The sequence below is a fragment of the Hyperolius riggenbachi genome, chromosome 4 (genome assembly GCF_040937935.1).
Source record: "Hyperolius riggenbachi isolate aHypRig1 chromosome 4, aHypRig1.pri, whole genome shotgun sequence".
NCBI classification, from domain to species: domain Eukaryota; kingdom Metazoa; phylum Chordata; class Amphibia; order Anura; family Hyperoliidae; genus Hyperolius; species Hyperolius riggenbachi.
The window spans coordinates 49,075,536-49,094,875 of NC_090649.1; the positions used below are offsets into that span (position 1 = coordinate 49,075,536).

The 19,340-nt window shown below is 42.8% G+C and overlaps 1 long non-coding RNA gene across 1 annotated transcript; it reads left to right on the forward strand.

The window, feature by feature from the left end:
- Positions 1-494: 494 nt before the first annotated feature.
- LOC137570342 (uncharacterized) lies at positions 495-17,773 on the forward strand. Its single transcript, XR_011031004.1, has 2 exons — positions 495-608; positions 13,110-17,773. It is a non-coding gene; the product is annotated as an uncharacterized lncRNA (long non-coding RNA).
- The last annotated feature ends 1,567 nt before the right edge of the window (positions 17,774-19,340 follow it).

Sequence of the window (19,340 nt, forward strand, 5' to 3'; positions counted from 1 at the left end):
AAAGCAGCTTTGTCCATCTCCGTCTGAAAAAAAAAGGGGCAACCGCCCAGCCCGGTCCCCGTCATACAGAGAGACAGCTGAAGAGGTGTAATTTTACAACACTCGCTGGCTTGTCAAAGGCGTGATTGAGATAGACAGGAGGCCTATGCATGTCCCTGGGCCATAAGCGACATGGACAGGTGTGAGGCCAGGCCAGGGGGGGCAGCCAGTCATACAAAAGGAGGGCAGCAGGCCATACAGGGGCATAAACCAGCAAAAAGAGGCGAGGAGGAAGGACGTGTCTCTAAACAGGATCTGTAGAGAGAGCAAGACAGTGAGTGATGGGCAAGAAAAAACTTTTAGAGAAAAGTGGTTCCCCCAAAATCACAGCATTAACTAGAGAGGAAATGTCTGCAATTTTTTTTAGCATTTTTTTTTCAAATATTATTTTTTCTTACGCTGTAAAACCGATATTCCCCAAGCGTTTCATTTTATTTTCAGGTAGTTAAGGGAGCTGACAGGGCCCAGAGCTTAGCGAGAGCGCAGAGAACATCCTCAGTCACCCATCACTCACACCTGACGTACAAGCCGGACCGCCAGATATGGAGTACCGGAATGCCCTTATCCAGGTAATTACCCGCCTAGGAGATTTATACCGCCAGTCTCTAATTTACAGATATATATTTGTGTGCATGTTTGCAGTTTATTTTTAGCAGTTTGTGTATCGTTAGTCTGTCTACCATGGCAGAGCGTCCAACAACTTTATTTATTTACTCATCTTCACACCGCAGTTTATTTCTGATTTATTTATTTATTTACTTGCCGTGACATCGTGAAAGCCGTCAGTCACAATGCTGCCAGTTATTATTATTTAGTATTTATATAGTGCCAACATCTTCCGCAGCGCTGTACAGAGTATATTGTCTTGTGTCACTTAGCTGTCCCTCAGAGAGGCTCACAATTTAATCCCTGCCACAGTCATATGTCTGTGTCTGTATCGTGTAGTCGTGTATGTATCGTAGTCTAGGGCCAATTTAGGGGGACGCCGATTAAAGGGGCACTATAGCGAAAAACTGTAAAATGTAAAATATGTGCAAACATAGACAAACAAGAAGTACATTTTTCCCAGAGTAAAATAAGCCATAAATTACTTTTCTCCTATAATGCTGTCACTTACAGTAGGCAGTAGAAATCTGACAGAAGTGACAGGTTTTGGACTAGTCCATCTCTTCATAGGGGATTCTCAGCAAGGCTTTTATTCTTTATAAAGATTATCCCTAAAAGGGATGTAAACAATGATGCTGGCCAGCTTCCCAGCTCACTACACAGTTTTTTTGGCAGTTGGAGAGAGCAACTGCCATTCACTAAGTGCTATTGAAAATAAATATATCCCTGAGAATCCCCTATAAAGAGATGGACTAGTCCGAAACCTGTCGCTTCTGTCAGATTTCTACTGCCTACTGTAAGTGACAGCAACATAGGAGAAAAGTCATTTATGGCTCATTTTACTCTGGAGAAAAATGTACTTCTTATTTGTATATGTTTGCACATATTTTAAATTTTACAGTTTTTCACTGTAGTGCCCCTTTAACCTATCTGTAGGTTTTTTTGGGATGTGGGGGAGACCAAAATGCCTGGAGGAAACCCACACAGACACGGGGAGAACATACAAACTCCATGTCCCGGCTGGGATAGCCCAGCTAGAGTGGAAATACGTTTCCGTGTTCAGGGTGCAAGCCATGCTGGATCTTGATATAATGATTGGTTTCTTGCCAGCTGTACCAAGACAAAAGGATGGTGTTTTGATCTTTAGAACAAGGAACTTCAAATTTTGGGTTTGATGTACCACCTACATGGAGGTGGTAAAATTGGTCAGTGATTGACCAATCATAACTGAAAGTGTGTACCAGGTTGGTACACACTTTCAGTTTTGATTGGTCAATTTTACCCACCTCCATGTAGTATGAGAGCTTACCTACTCTGTTCTTAAGGCTCATACACACATCAGACCATAGCCTTTGGAAAATGAAATATCACAGACCAATCTTACCACCCTTCATGTAGTATGAGAGCCATACCTTCACATTCTTTTCTATGGAGCTGAACTCCCCATCAGAAAAAAAAAATCTTTGCAAGATGCTGCACACACAGATGCTGTACAGACACAAAAGATCAGTATCTGCAAAAGATCTGTTCCTGCCAAAGATCAGTTTCTGCAAATTGCATTCATAGTCTATGAGATCTGCAGATCCTCATACACACCTTGTTTAACTGACATTCATCTGCAGATCTGACAATCATCTGCAGATCTGAAAATCCATCCTGGTGGATCTGATCTGCAGATGAATGTCAGTTAAACAAGGTGTGTATGAGGATCTGCAGATATCATAGACTATGAATGCATTTTGCAGGAACGGATCTTTTGCAGGAACAGATCTTTTGCAGATACTGATCTTCTGAATGTGTACGAGCATCTTTGTGTGCAGCATCTTGCAAAGATTTCTGTCTGATGGGGAGTTCAGCTCCATAGAATAGACTGTGTAGAGTATGGCTCTCATACTACATGGAAGGGGGTAAAATTGGTCTGTGATCTTTCATTTTCCAAAGACTATGGTCTGATGTGTGTATGAGCCTTTAGTATTCAGAATCTGTTGGCTCTCACACTACATGGAGGTGCATGCGTTTAGCGTGGTGTAAAGCCTGGTACACATTTCAATTTTATTTACCAATCACTGACCAAATTTATCACTTGCATGTAGTATGAGAGCGTACCTACACCGTCTGTTCACAGTATTTAAAACCTATTGACCCTCATACTACATGGAAGTGGTAAAATTGGCCAATCAAAATTGAAGGTGTGCACCAGCCTGGCACACACTTGCAATTATGATTGGCCAATCACTAACCAATTTTTCCAACTTGATGTAGGAAGAGGGTCAAAAGATATTAAATCATTTGAGCAGATTGGGTAGGTAAGCTCTCATACTATTCAAAGTGTGTTCCACTGCGCTCAATCAGTAGGTATATCCACATAAAGTCGTTAAGCCACCAATGAGTGCTGCTCCTGATTTACTCTGGGATAAGAGTAAGTGTGCTGGTAAAACAGAAAAAGGAAGCATTAACTTTTTTAATTATGCTTTCTCGCACAAAGACAGGGGCGTAGCAATAGGGGGTGCAGAGGTAGCGACCGAAGGGTCCACCCTCTATCACAGTATTAGCTCTCTATTGATCCTGTGCTGGTAATAATCACTTCTATAGATGCTTTGAATAGTAGTAATCCTTAACACACTGGCTGCTTCCCATCCCCTTCTTGCACCTCTGACACTGGGGTTGTCCTTGGCAGGTTTTGGTGCGCCGTATCAATTGCTATGTAGTTCTTGGGGGGGCCCTAATGTAAAACCTGCACCAGGGCCCACAGCTCCTTAGCTACGCCACTGCCTAGGACGTCATGACGCGTTTCAGCGTTCCACGCCTTCGTCAGCATCTGACGAAGGCGTGGAACGCCGAAACGCGTCATGACGTCCTAGGCGCAGGGCAGCTGCCGACCACACTCCCGTGTACCCCATCCCGCTGGCGCCACTTGATCCTCGGATTACCACATCTACTGGCCATAGTGTGGAGGAGGCCAGATTGGTGAATTTACATCTTGGACACGGTGATACACTATATTGTGATATGCTCTGAATTATTTTTAACATTGTAAGTTTTTAATTGTCTTTGTGCGAGAAAGCATAATTAAAAAAGTTAATGCACCAGAGAGCGCTCCTCTCCTCTTCCAAGCTCTCATACTACATGGAGGTGGTAGAATTGGTCACGGATTGGCCAATTATAATTGAAAGTGTGTACCTGGCTTAAAGCTACATACACACTTTAGAATGCTATCGTTTTGAACAACAGATATTTAGCACATGAATGATTGTTAAGCCTGGTACACATTTTCGACCTTGATTGGCCACTCATTGACCAATTTAACCCCCTCCATGTAATATGAGAATTTTCCTACACAATCTGCTCATAGTATTCAAAATCTTTTGGTGCTCATACTGCATGGAGGTGGTCAAATTGGCCAATCAAAATTGAATGTGTGTACGTAGCATTAGCCAATGCCAATCTCTTAATTGAACCAACTCATACAACATATAATAAGGACTTGCTATATGTTCAAAGTATTGCTCAGTAGTGAATATTGCGTGCACATGCAGAAGTGACGTTTGTTGGGTGATGGATTCTGCACATGCGCGAATGATTGTTGTTTAAAGGACAACCGAGGTGACATGTGACATGATGAGATAGACATGTGTATGTACAGTGCCTAGCACACAAGTAACTAGGCTGTGTTCCTTTTTTTCTTTCTCTGCCTGTAAGAGTAAAATATCCGGTATGCAAGTGACAGTTTCTGCCCAGTTCGGGACCGGGTCGGACTATAGCATATCCCTCACTGATAAGTAATTACAGACAGAAAACACTTTTCTGTCAGTTAGGCCCAGTGCACACCGAGCGGTTTTGGATGTGATCCGCCGGCCGCATCCGCCTGTAAATACGCTTGGCTAATGTATTTCAATGGGATGGTGCACACCGGCGGTTTGAGCTTTGTAGCAAACCGCAAACGTGCCTCCTGCTGCACATTTGCGGTTTGCAGAAGCGGTTCTGCTTCAATGTAAAGTGTAGGAAAAACGCAAACCGCTCTGAAAAACGCTACATCAGAGCGGTTTTCCAGGCGTTTTTGTTACAGAAGCTGTTCAGTAACAGCTTTACTGTAACAATATGTGTAATCTGCTACACAAAAACGCTCCCAAAACCACTAGGCATGTTTAGAAAACGACTCTAAACATGCCTAGATTCACTCTGAAATCCGCTCCAAAAACCGCTAGCATTTTGTGGATCTGCTAGCGGTTTTGGTGTGCACTGGGCCTTAAATGGCTGCTGAGAGCAGGACAGAGATAAAATGGGTCAATAATTCATAGATTTGAGCTCTGACATATTTCAATAAAGGTGTCATTGAGCAGAGACAATGAAACAGTAAAACTTAAAAACTACATTAGAGATAAAATAAAACTGGGGGAAATCTAAAAAAAAATGAGAATAGATACAATTGTTTTTTCTTATCAGTTTATTTTTACCTCGGAAATCCTTTAAAGAGGAACTGTCGCAAAAATCTTAACATTTAAAACACATACAAATAAGAAGTACATTTCTCCCAATAAGAAGCAGAAATCTGTCATTACCGACAGATTTTGGACTAGCCCATCTTCTCATAGGGGGTTCTCAGGGTTTTCTTTATTTTTAAAAGCACTTAGGGCTCGTTTCCACTATCGCGAATCTGCATGCGTCCAACGCATGCAGATCCGCACATGTAATACAAGTGGATGGGCCTGTTTCCACTGTAGCGTTGTTGAGGTGCGTTTTTTTCAGCGTGAAAAAAACGCACAAAAGAGCCAACGATTTTGCCTGCGTCGGGAATCCGTGCGAATCGCCGCTAATGTATTTAATAGTAAAAACGCATGCGTTTGTTACATGCGTTTTTACCCGCGATTTCGCGTGCGATTTCGCACCTTTTTCAATTTTATTTAGCCCTGGCAGTGTCATGGTTAATTTCGCATGGCACCCTGCCATGCGAAATCGCAGGCGAAATCGCGGGTAAAAACGCATGTGGAAACGCATCCGCATGCGTTTTTACAAGCGTCGGAATGCGGCCGAAATCGCGTCGCAACAGTGGAAACAAGCCCTAAGTGAATGGCAGTTGTTCCGTCCAACTGCCAAAATAGCATGCAGCGAGCAGGGAGACTGGCCAGCCCAGCATCTTTGTATACATTTTTTTCAGGGAATGTCTTTATAAAGAATAAAGGCCATGCTGAGAATCCCCCATGGAGAGATGGACTAGCCCAAAACCTGTTGGTAATGCCAGATTTCTACTACCTACTGTAAAAGTGACAGCAACATATGAGAGAAGTAATTTCTGGCTCATTTAACTCTGGAAGAAATGTACTTCTTATCTGTATGTGTTTTAAATTTTAAGATTTTTGCGACACTTCCTCTTTAAAAATATCCATACACACTTTTAGAAATACGGTAAACGACCATCGTCTTGATGGATCCGCGTTTTCCACTGATGTTGGTACTTAGTTCATCATTAGTTTTAATGATCGTTTGTGAAAGCTTTGTGCACGATTATCTGACGATCTATCATTTCAGAGCCTTTTTAAACGACTATATTCTAAAGTGTGTATGTAGCTTGAGGGTGTGTACACACATCCAAGTTTAATTGGCCAACAATTGGTCAATTTTATCACCTCCTTCTAGTATGAGGAGCAACAGATTTTGAATGCTATGAACAGATTGTGCAGGTAATGCTACATGAAAGTGGTAAAATTGGCCAAAGATTGGCCAATCAAAATTGGATGTGTGTACCAAGCTTAAGAATGCAGAAATCTCCAGGAACTTTAAAGCTCTGTGTAACCCTTCCAATGCTGGTCTAGTAAAAAAAAAAAATGCTGGTTGCATATAATATACTGTAAATAATGTTTTAGAGCAAAGTTGAAATGCAGGGTTATATTCCGCTTTAAAGAGGCCCAGGGCAGGAAAGGGTTACATTTCCCCACACCTGATTGGATGTTTGAAGTGAGCCCCTCCTCAGTTATTGCATGTCTCACACATGTATGCATGTATTGTTTGCTGTAGATGACTGGCTCCTCTATACCTACCCTACCCAGTACCTGATTAGCTATTTCCGTAGCCAGTCAGTTACTAGTACTTCATTTGGTGCCAAACTCAACGCCCTACCAATTACCGATTCTTTGTGCAGGTGTATTAGATTCTGCCAATCCCCACGCTCAAATCACCTGACCCGGGCCAACATAGCCATCTGCCATCCCTTGCACTTATAAAAAGCAAAACAGCCTTCTGTTCTACCATAGATCCACACAAATCGATACTTTGTTCTTCTGAGGAAGGCCATCTGCAAGATTAATTTATGGTTCTGTAAAATGTAAAAGCTGTAGGTCTGGTGTGAACAATGGTTTAGATGGTATACTTAGCTTTGTCATGTCGTGGTGCATCCTGGGTGCTTGTGGAAGTTGGGTCGAGAAGAAGAAGAAGGCCACGAAACGCCTGAAGAACATCGTGGAAGATGAAGACAACGATCTGTCTTCTCACCTGAGACAACATGCTTCTTTATATGCCCATATGAATTACTATGGCTATGGAATGTAAGGAAGTGTGTGGTGTCAGTGAGACCGCTGCAGTATGTATCTCTCGTATATTGTCCTAGAGTGGTGGAGATGGACCATGGGTTCTGGTAGCCCCATCACTGGTAGACGACATAGACTTGAGAGGGTCCGTCCACAGAAAATGAACCTCTTATCTTAGCCAATAGCCATCACTCATATACCTGCACTAATGTTGGGATTATCCAGATGAACGATTAAATACAAATTTTACAGCTTGGTTGCAAAATTCCAGCTCTAGAAGGACTGAGGAACTGCTACTGCTGCCTGGATTGCTTCATCTTCACTGTTTATTGACGGAATGCTTATTGGAGGTGTATGACTCTTTTAAAGCCAAGAACTTAGCATGACAGCCAGGCAACTGTGACCATTTATAAGGGAATGAAGATGGTAGCCTCCATATTCTTCTTGCTACAGGTTTCCCTGAGGCCCCTTTCACACAGGTGCGGTGCGTTGGCCTGTTTTTACCGCAGGCCAATGCTACGCCAGTGAATGTCTATGGGGCCTTTCACACCGTCACAAGATGCGCATACCTACATTACTGTCGACTTGTGCGGCGGACCAGAAGTCATGTAAGTCCTTGGCGACACGTATATATTTTTAAACATTCGCATGGTAGCGTTGCGGCACGCATGCACAGAAGCGTGTTTTATCAATACACTTCTGCGCAATTGATTTCTTTGGACGCAGGAAATGAGCACCAGAGAGCCTTACTTCCTGCTTGGCCTGCTGCCAGATGGGGATTACTGCAGAAATTAATTGATGCAGAAATCCTCGAAGGCTGTTTTTGGCGTTACGGTGCCTAGTATTGCACTGCAACGCTAATGCCGCTTAGCAGTGTGAAACCGGCTTGAAGCATAAAAATGCCACCCCCTCCCCCATGAATTATTGCGCTGTAAATGGTGGTTAATCCGCGCAGCACGCGGGACTTGGATAAATACTTGCTGTGTCAATGCGCACTTATTTAAAGGTCAGGCCTACCAGCTGTTCTCCATATCTGCTCGTCTCTAATACCCAAACCCGATCTCCATGGCCGGGCCCGGAATGTGCAGAGTGTCCTTCGGGAGGATTTCACCCTCGGTTTTTTTTTAACGGATGGTTACAGAAGGTCATGTGACGGAATGTGATCTCCTCCTCTAAGTAGAGCTGTCAGCCATGAATGGGCCTTGGAATGATGGACAGGTGGGCTGCACGGAGCCTGCCGCATAGGCTGAGGTTCCGAATACAGCACCGATTTGGCTTGGCCAGCGCCGCAGTGCATTCTGGGTGAATGACATTGTGCAGCACCTGCCGGTCACATTGAGAACGCCATGCGTCACTTGCTGCAAAACATGCGGCCTATATTTATCCACAACGCTCTGACCTATGTCAGCTATGGGCACCAAGGGAGCGACTCGGGGACATGGCTGACTCTACAGGCTAATGTGTCACCTCTTCCCTACTTACTTTATATCAGTCAGTGCTATATGATAATGCATACGCTGTACCTATATATTGTATGTAGTGTGGATTGTACTGCTGGGTGGAAAATTCTTATAATTATTATTGATATTGTTAACCTCCTGTGCTTTCAAATGAGCTTATCTGCCTTATTTGCTGTGGCAGTCAGGTGACACAGGGGTGAGATTAAATTACAACTTGTGATTCGACACAAATGAGGTGGAATTAAACAGGCTAAACTCTCTAAATACATACAGGGAGGATTTCTCTCTGTTTTTCTTCTGTCCTGTGCAGAGTTCAGGTCCCCTTTACGCTCACAAGAAGAATACAGAGGCTGCCATTTTTGTTTCCTTTTAAACAATACCAGTTGCCTGGCAGCCCAGTTGGTCTATTTGGCTGCAATAGCGTCTGAATCACACACCTGAAAGAAGCATCTTGTCAGATCTGACAATAGTGTCAGAAACACCTGATCTGCTGCATGCTTGTTCAGGGTCTAGGGCTGAAAGTGTTAGAGGCAGAGGGTCAGCAGGACAGCCAGGCAACTGGTATGGTAACTGTGCTCCAAAATGAGTTACAGAAATAATCGTTCCACTTGGCTAATGTTTTGATAGATATGATCATAGCTTGTGGAGATATGACCACAAGGCGGATTCTTTCGTGGTGAGTGGATAGATAAAAAAAACGATCTTCTTATTCAATCAGAGTAATCCTATCAAAAACATGATGTTTCGCTAAAAATTGTACTGTTAGGGCCCTTTTCCACTAGCAAACGCAATAACAAATCACAAACGCCAGCGATTGCGCATTTTCATTTGTTTTGTTATGGGATTGCGATTTTTCATTTGCATTGCATTATCCCTCTGAAAATCGCTCCAGAAAGCAATTGCAATTTGCAATTTACAAATCGAATCACTATAGTGGAAAATACTTCTCATGATTTCTACGATAAAGTAGCAACCCTAGCGATTTAAAAATCACTAGCGATTTGCGATTTTGCGTTTCAGCTGTGCAGTGGAAAAAGGCCCTTAGGGTTGGTTCACACTTGGGCCATTCTTCAGCGCTTTTCTGATCGCCGACGATCAGTAAAGCGCTGCTACATTGCTTCCCTATAGATACATTCACACTGCAGCGGTTGCGATTTCCATTAATCGCAAATGCGCTGCATGCAGAGTTTTGGGGGCATTTGCTCTGTGATTCTATTGAACGGGAATCACAAGCGCAAATCCCGCAATTTTAACGAAAGCTGACTGCGTTCGCGGGCTAGTGGCGCTCCAATGAGAACTAACCCTGAATGGGCACCTTTAGATGTAGATCCTTTACCCCTCCTGTCACTTTTTTTGTCATTCACTAAACTCCTGATCTACATTCCTTTCTGCATACCTCCCAACTTTTCCAGATGAGAAAGAGGGACAGTTAAGCCACACCCTAGCCACACTCCTGATCACGCCCCCACCACGCCCCTAGTCACGCATATCATAAAAATTTCATAAGAAAAATATGTTGTTTTACAATTCAAACCACACTGGTCCTTTCTATCCTGGTTCATTTTCCTTCATAGTAACATTTTAAAATGAGTAATATATCAATTTAATCAAACACATTTTTTAATAGCTATATATATATATTTACATACAAAGAGGGACAAAGTCCTTAAAGAGGAACTGTAACATAAAAAGATCCCCTGGGGGGTACTCACCTCGGGTGGGGGAAGCCTCCGGATCCTAATGAGGCTTCCCACGCCGTCCTCCATCCGTCAGGGGTCTCGCTGCAGCCCTCCGTGGAGTCCGGGCAGCGGTGACGTCAATATTTACCTTCCTGGCTCCTGCGCAGGCGCTCTGACGGCTGTCGGCTCCGAACTACACGGAAATACCCGATCGCCGTCGGGTCCGCTCTACTGCGCAGGCGCAAGTTTCCTGCGCCTGCGCAGTAGAGCGGACCCGAATGAGATTGGGTATTTCCGTGTAGTTCGGAATGGAAAGCCGCCACAGCGCCCCCGCTGGAGCCAGCAAAGGTAAATATTGAAATGACAGTCGGCACAGTCGCCGGCTGTTCGGAGGGCTGCGGAGAGACCCCCGTGGGACAGAGGACGGCGTGGGAAGCCTCATTAGGATCCGGAGGCTTCCCCCACCCGAGGTGAGTACCCCCCAGGGGATCTTTTGAATGTTACAGAGTCTCTTTAAAGAAGGACAAATGAGGAGGAAAGAGGGACTGTCCCTCCAAAAGAGGGACAGCTGGGAGCTATGCTTTCTGTGCAGCGCAGTGTAGTCTGTCCGCTGTTTATAAATAAAGCATAATAATAATAATGATGTATTTTTACCCCCACTGCTGGTATAATGTCCCAGCACAACAGTAGCTGCTAATAGCAGCCTCTTGTTAGCGTGCTCAGTGACATGTGACTGCATGGTGACTGATGGCAGCTGTAGGGGTGTCACTGTATGCCAGCCTGATGTGCTGTAATGACTCTGTGACAACAGATAGGTGACAATAGTGTATACATGCGAATGACGACAGACCTCCATCACTCCTGCGTTCACACCGGCAGTGATGATAGCCGACATGTGATGCAGAGAGATCACTAACTAGGTTGGCCAACATGTCTCCACTGCCTCTGCTAACGTCTAGATTAATATTAATATGTCATTCCTAATGATCCGCAGCTCTGACTATCTGCAGCCTCCTATTACACAGCCAAGACGTTAAGGCAAAACTCCAGGAATAAAAATGTATGTGATCAGTCAGAATGAGCTCATTGATTAGTTGTCATTATTATTATTATTATTTATTTCCATAGCTCTGACATCTTCTGCAGCAGTTAACAGAGTACATAGTCATGTCACTTACTGTCCTCAGAGGAGCTCACAGTCTAATCCTACCATAGTCATAGTGTAATGTCCGACCATATTATTATTATTATGTATTTATATAGCACTGAAATCTTCTGCAGCACTTTACAGAGTACATAGTCATGTCATTGACTTTCCTCAGAGGAGCTCACAATCTAATCTTACCATAGTCATAGTCTAATGTCCTACCATATTATTATTATGTATTTATATAGCACTGACATATTCTGCAGCACTTTACAGAGTACATAGTCATGTCACTGAATGTCCTCAGAGGAGTTCACAGTCTAATCCTACCATAGGCATAGTCTAATGTCCTACCATATTATTATTATGTATTTATATAGCACTGACATCTTCTGCCGCACTTTACAGTGTACATAGTCATGTCACTGACTGTCCTCAGAGGAGCTCACAGTTTAATCCTACCATAGGCATAGTCTAACGTCCCATCATATTATTAGTATGTATTTATATACCGCTGACATCTTCTGCAGCACATTACAGAGTACATAGCCATGTCACTGACTGTCCTCAGAGGAGCTCACAATCTAATCCATACCATAGTCATAGTCTAATGTCCTACCATATTATTATTTTGTATTTATATAGCACTGACATCTTCTGCAGCACTTTACAGAATACATAGTCATGTCACTGACTGTCCTCAGAGGAGCTCACAGTCTAATCCCTACCATAGGCAGAGTCTAATGTCCTACCATATTATTATTATGTATTTATACAGCACTAACATCTTCTGCAGCACTTTACAGAGCACATAGTCATGTCACTGACTGTCCTCAGGGAAAAGCACAATGTAATGCATGTTTCACCATTACCATAGTGTTACAATAGTTTTGCTTTCAATTACAGCTACAGGAGCAGAGTGAACAAACACATTTATGGTAAACAATGGCGGGTAGTGCCTGGGTCATAATGAAACATAGTGCTGAGAGCTCTGAATACAGTTCAAAATATACTTGGCCTCCCATTCTTCTATGCGACACTACAGTGCCCCTTTAAACCATTGGCAGCTTCAAAGGAATTATCTCGTTTGAGATAAGTGCACTGCTTTAGTTTTGACCTCTGTTGGCAGAACTCGTTGTGCTGTAAATTCTTGGAATGCTTTGATGTCTCTCTGCTAGCAGAAAATACAGAAACTGAAATCAGTAGTTCTCGAGTCCTCTGTTATTGTCTCACACTGCCCTCTAGTGACAAGTGGCTATAAATCCAAATTGCAGCAGTACTAATTCGTAGGAAGGAAATGTAACAAATACAAAATAAAAAATAAAATTCTAAAATAAATTGGCCTGGAGCACTTGCAAGCTTGTAAATAAGTTGGCTGCTAAAGGGTTAATAGTACACATTTTGATGAAATGCTTCCAGGCTTGCTGGGATTACATATGTACCCGCATTGCAGATGCTTGGAGATCTCGTATGCTGTGTGTGACTGTTCAGGCTGATGATGCTCTGTACAGTAATGGGAGATGCTCAGCTATGGCACAGTCATAATAACTAGCATGTAGGTGCGATGGAGTGATGTGTTCAGTAACTGGCAATATTGGCAGTGTTCTTTATGATATATGCAGCATATATATGAAACCTTTTTTTCTGTTCCTTACAGGAGTGACGACAGACGGAGCCACAGACAGTCAGACAGAACTAGACAGAGCCACAGAACCACGATGGAGAGGACGGAAGGATATCCATGTGGTCTGCAGCCTGCTATGGCTGGTCAAACGGAACCAAGTCCGAATTCCCTGGAGGTTTGGTCCCCTTCAACCAGCTATGGCAGTGCTGAAATCTCCAGCCTCTGACCCGGGCGCGCCGCTAGGATGGAAGAATCAGGACACACCGCCTGGCTGTTCCTAACCCATTTTCTCTTATCTCCTGCCCTTGTCCCTTCCTTCTGTCCCATACATTTCTTTCCCTGTCCTTACTTAGCCTCGCCTTGCCTGCTCTTCGTTCCTCTAATTCCTTTCCTTGAGTCTTCCGTTCCCATTGCTTTCATTTTCTTGCCTTGACTTTCCTTACTTAGCTTGTATCATTATTCCTTATTTCTATTTTTCATTCTTCCCTTTCCTACCCATTCTTTTTTGATTTACCTTTCTTTACTTTCTTTCCCTTTTCTTTATTCCTCCTCAGAGCCGGGAAAAGGTCCTGCAGCACCCAAGGCTGAGACACCAAAGTGCGCCCCTCCATCCCTCACATCCCAGCTGTCACACACTGATTGCTATTAGACTAAGAGGCGCCCCAGGGCCTCCAACCCCCCCCCCCCCCCCCGCGTCTTAATCTCTTCGTTATCTGGCTTGCAGTCTCTGCCATGTATCCCCTTTTCTTATTTCTCTCTGCTTCAAACACAATAAGGAAATAATAGCTGAGGTAGTTGAGTGCCCCCTCCTACCCTGCGCCCTGAGGCTGGAGCCTCTCTCGCCTCTGCCTCAGCCCGGCCCTGTTCCCCCTTCCCGTTTTTCCTGTTCTTTCCATACCTGCCCTTCCCTTTCTGTCTATAAATGTACTTTCCTTTTATTTTGTTTTCCTCCCCATCTATTTCCTTCCCTTTCTAACCTCTTCCTTTCAACCTGTTTCATTTATTTTCAACTTACTTTTTCTTTCCTGTTATTCCCTATATTTTCCTTTCATTGCCTTTCCTCTGTTTCCTTTGCTTCCCTTTTATTTTCTTTACTCTCCCCCTTTTTCCTCCCCTTTCTGTTTCCTTGCCTTTTCTTCTGTTCCCAGCCTTTTCTTTCATTTATTTTACTGTTCTTCACTTTCCTTTCCCTTCCATGCATTGCCTTGTCTTTACTCTTTGTTTCCTTTCCTTTTGTTTTTACTCCATTCCCTTTCTTTAATTTCATTTTGTTTCTATCTCTCTTCTTTCCTTTCTATTTATCTGCTTCCTATCCTTTTTACTCTGCTTTCCTCTTTTTCCTTTAATTTCCCTTCCTTTTTTATATTATTTCCTATCCTAGTTTTTCTTTTCTTACATGTCATTTCCATTAAATGCCTTTCCTTTCTTTTCTCCCATTTACTTTCCTTTATTTTATTTTCTTTGGCTTTCCTTTTTTTTCACCTTTTTTCCCCATATGTTCTTTTCTTTTGTTTCCTTAATTTCATACTTTTTCCTTCCTTTTTTTTTGTTAAATCTATTTCCTTTCCTCTCCTCTGACTACCTCTTTTTCTTCCATTCTTTTTACTTTTTTCTCCTTTTGCCAAATCCCGCTCTGATAATTCCAACCCTACCACGTTCCCTCCTTTCCTCTCATCTATTATTACTATTACTGTTATTATTATTATTATTCATTTATTAAGCACCAACATATATCCCTGTTTCTTCTTTCTCTTCTCCGCTTTTGTTTTCCCATTTTTCTTTCCCATTCTTTTTCCAATCTTAAATTTAGGGCCCGTTTCCACTATATGCAGTGCAAGTCGGCTACATAGCCGCATAGCACCGCGGCCGGACTGAAACCAAAGCACGTCAGTGGAACAGTTTCCATTGCATGCAGGTTATCCAGAGCGGTGCCGGGCAATCAGAGAATATACAGTCTGCTGCAGATTCTCGCACGCCCGCATCCGCCTTCCCGCCGTCTCCTCCATTCACTTACGCATCGGGGGATGCAGAAGTGACGCGAATGGGAGCGGAAGTGGTGCGTAGCCGCATCGCATCCCTTCGGCTCCCATTCACAAATGGAAATGAGCCCTTACTTTCTTTTTTTTTTCTTTATTTCCTTTCTTTTTTACCTTGCCTTTACTTTCTTTGCCTTTTCTTTCCTTTAATTTGTTTTCTTCTCTTATTTCCTCTCCCTTATCTTTCTTACATTTTCTTCCCATGTTCTTACCTGCCTTTCCTTTGATTTCCTCTCCTTTTCCTTATCTTGCTTTCCTTCCTCCCCTCTCCTATCATAAACTGTTCCCCTCCCCCCTTTCCTTTTTGTTCTTTTCCTCTATTTTTAATTCCTCATCCTTACATTAAATGTCCTTTCTTTTCTTGAATTCTCTTTTCCTTCCCTTCTTTTGCCCTCCCTCCCCCTTTCTTGACTCGCCTACTCTATGTTCATCACATTTTCTTTCCTCTGGTTTCTCCTCTTCCCTGCCTTTTCTTTACCCTCCTTTCCATTGAAGTCCTTTATTGCCCTTTCTCTTCCTTTCCCCTATTTCCCCTGTTTTCTCTCCCCCAACCCTCCTACCTGTTTTCTTCTTTTAATGAATGTCCCATGCTTCCTTTTCCTTGCCCTTCCTTTTATACTTTACCTTATCTTCCTTATGTCCCTTACCCTTTCTTTCCACTATTAGCCTTCCTTCACTGTCTTTCATTTCCTTCCTTGCCTCACCTTGGCTGCCCTTTTCATCCCTCTTCTTTTATTTCTTTTCTTTGTTTCCTTTCCTTTATATTGCTCATTTTAAATTTACTGCCCAACCCCCCCCCCCCCCCCCCCCCCCCCTTTGCCTTCCTTTCCTCTCTATTTCTTTCCTCGCCCTTCCCTTCCTCATCTTATCTCCCGTATGTTCCTTACCTTTCCTTTCCTCTGTTTCCTTTCTTTTCTTTCATTTCCTCTCCATCACTGGCCTTTATTTCCAGTCTTCCAGAGCTTTTGTTTTTTACCCCCTCTCCTCTATTTCCTCTTCTTTCTTTTCCTTATCTTAAATTTCCTATCTTTTTTTAGATGAATCTCTGTTACTTTTCTTGATCTTCCTTTCCTTATCTTACCTCCATTATGTTCCTATATTTCCTTTCCTGCCTTTTTTTCCTTGTCTTTTAAATTCATTTTCCCTTAAAGGACACCTGAAGTGTGGGAGGGATATGGGGGCTGACATATTTATTTCCTTTTAAACAATACCAGCTGCCTGGCAGCCCTGCTGATCCTCTGCCTCTAATACCTTTAGCCACAGCCCCTGAACATGTACGTCAAACAAGCATGTTTATGACAAAATGTCAAGATTAGCTCAGCTGCATGCTTGTTTCAGGCCTGTGATTGAGATACTGCTGATGCTGAATGGTCAGCAGGACTACCAGGCAACTGGTATTGTATATTCGGAAATAAATATGACAGCCCTATATCCCTTGTGCTTCAGGTTCCCTTTAACTTTATATTGCTTATCATTTTCCTTGTTTTTTTTTCCTTGAACTTTCTTTTCTTTATTTTTTTTGCTTTTTTCCTTTCCTTATCCTTTTTGCTCCTTCATTTTATTTCTTCTCTTTCCTTTCCTTCACTTCCTTTCCTCTTTTTTCCTTTCCTTCACTTCCTTTCCTCTTTTTCCGTACCTTAACTTCCTTTCCTCTTTTTCCTTTCCTTCACTTCCTTTCCTCTTTTTTTTCCTTTCCTTCACTTCCTTTCTTCTCTTTCCTTTCCTTCACTACCTTTCCTCTTTTTTCCTTTCCTTCACTTCCTTTCCTCTTTTTCATTTCCTTCACTTCCTTTCCTCTTTTTTTCCCTTTCCTTCACTTCCTTTCCTCTTTTTTTTCCCTTTCCTTCACTTCCTTTCCTCTTTTTCCTTTCCTTCACTTCCTTTCCTCTTTTTTTCCCTTTCCTTCACTTCCTTTCCTCTTTTTCCTTTCCTTCACTTCCTTTCCTCTTTTTCCTTTCCTTCACTTTCTTTCCTCTTTTTCCTTTCCTTCACTTCCTTTCCTCTTTTTTTTCCTTTCCTTCACTTCCTTTCCTCCTTTTTTTCCCTTTCCTTCACTTCCTTTCCTCTTTTTCATTTGCTCCCCTTCCTCTATTTTTTTCCTTATCCTTTTTCTTTTCCTTATCTGAAATTTCCTTTCTTATTATTTTCTTGAAAGTCCTCTATGTTCCGCTCTTCTCCTTTCCATTTCATAAATGTTTTTCCTTCTCTTTTTCTTTATTTTCCTCTGTTCTGTCTACTTTTATTTACATTCCTCTTCTTTCATGAAACTTTATTTATTACTGTTGCTTCAAATTTTATGTTGTTTCCTTCCATTCTTCCATCTCTGTCTATCTATCTATCTATCTATCTATCTATCTATCTATCTATCTATCTATCTATCTATCTATCTATCTGTCTGTCTGTCTGTCTGTCTGTCTGTCTGTCTGTCTGTCTGTCTGTCTATCCATCCATCCATCCATTCTTCTATCTACAGTCTGTCTCTCCCTCCATCTTTCATCTAGATATCGACACACCTATCTATCTATCTATCTATCTATCTATCTATCTATCTATCTATCTATCTATCTATCTATCATTTATCCATCACCTTTCTAATGAATTATTAATAAATGTTATGTAAAAAATCTTTGTTGTTGAAATAAATGAATGTCCATTAGTAAATCCTGTTGTTGGTGTGCTTTGGAGGAATGTGTCTGCGCTTAACTGATTGCTGGTAATCCACAAGAAAACACAAACTTACATTATGCTTCTGTCACATTTATGATAAGGATATTTGATTCTGAAATAAATACAGTTGGTATTTTGTACAGTGTGTATGTTTTCACTATGAACTGAGAAAATAAAATTAATTTTAATGGAAAAAATGAATCTTATTAATTTTAAGCCAGCCCCCAGCATAGATAGCCAGGTATAGGTGCCCCGCAGTAGAGGTAACCAGGTATAGGTGCCTCCAGTATAGATAGCCAGGTATAGGTGTCTCCAGTACAGGTAGCCAGGTATAGGTGCCTCCAGTATAGGTAGCCAGGTATAGGTGCCTCCAGTATAGGTAGCCAGGTATAGGTGCCACCAGTATAGATTACCAGGTATAGGTGCCCCCAGTATAGATTACCTGGTATAGGTGCCCTTAGTATAGATTACCAGGTATAGGTGCCCCCTGTACAGATTACCAGGTATAGGTGCCCCCAGTATAGATTACCTGGTATAGGTGCCCCCAGTATAGATTGCCAGGTATAGGTGCCCCCAGTATAGATTACCAGGTATAGGTGCCTCCAGTATAGATTACCAGGTATAGGTGTCTCCAGTACAGGTAGCCAGGTATAGGTGCCCCCAGTATAGATTACCTGGTATAGGTGCCCCCAGTATAGATTGCCAGGTATAGGTGCCCCCAGTATAGATTACCAGGTATAGGTGCCTCCAGTATAGATAGCCAGGTATAGGTGTCTCCAGTACAGGTAGCCAGGTATAGGTGCCCCCAGTATAGATTACCTGGTATAGGTGCCCTTAGTATAGATTACCAGGTATAGGTGCCCCCAGTATAGATTACCTGGTATAGGTGCCCTTAGTATAGATTACCAGGTATAGGTGCCCCCTGTACAGATTACCAGGTATAGGTGCCCCCAGTATAGATTACCTGGTATAGGTGCCCCCAGTATAGATTGCCAGGTATAGGTGCCCCCAGTATAGATTACCTGGTATAGGTGACCCCAGTATAGATTACCAGGTATCGGTGCCCCAATATAGATTATCCATGTGTCAGTGCCCTCAATATAGGTAGCCTTGCATAGGTCTCTCACTATAGCCAGGTAAGTGCCCGTAAGTTCCCCCTGTATAGCCAGGTATAGGTGCCCCCAGTGTAGGTATCCAGGTATAAGTGTTGCAAGTATAGATAGCTTGGTATAGGTGCCACTAGTATAGCCAGGTATATGTGCCACCTGTATAGATAGCCAGTTATAGGTGCCCCAGGGTTATAAGAAGGGAGCAGCGGGCACAGACAGCTGCAAGAAGGGAGTTCCAACTACCCCCCTCCCTCACCTCGGGCTCCCCCTTCAGCGCTACCCCCACCAGAAATAACAGCAGATTATCAGGTTTTGGTGCCCCCAGTATAGGTTATCCATGTATATGTGCCCTCAGTATAGGTTGCCTCGCATAGGTCCCCACAGTATAGATAGCCAGGTACAGGTGCCCCCAGTATAGATAGCCAGGTATATGTGCCCCCAGTATAGATAGT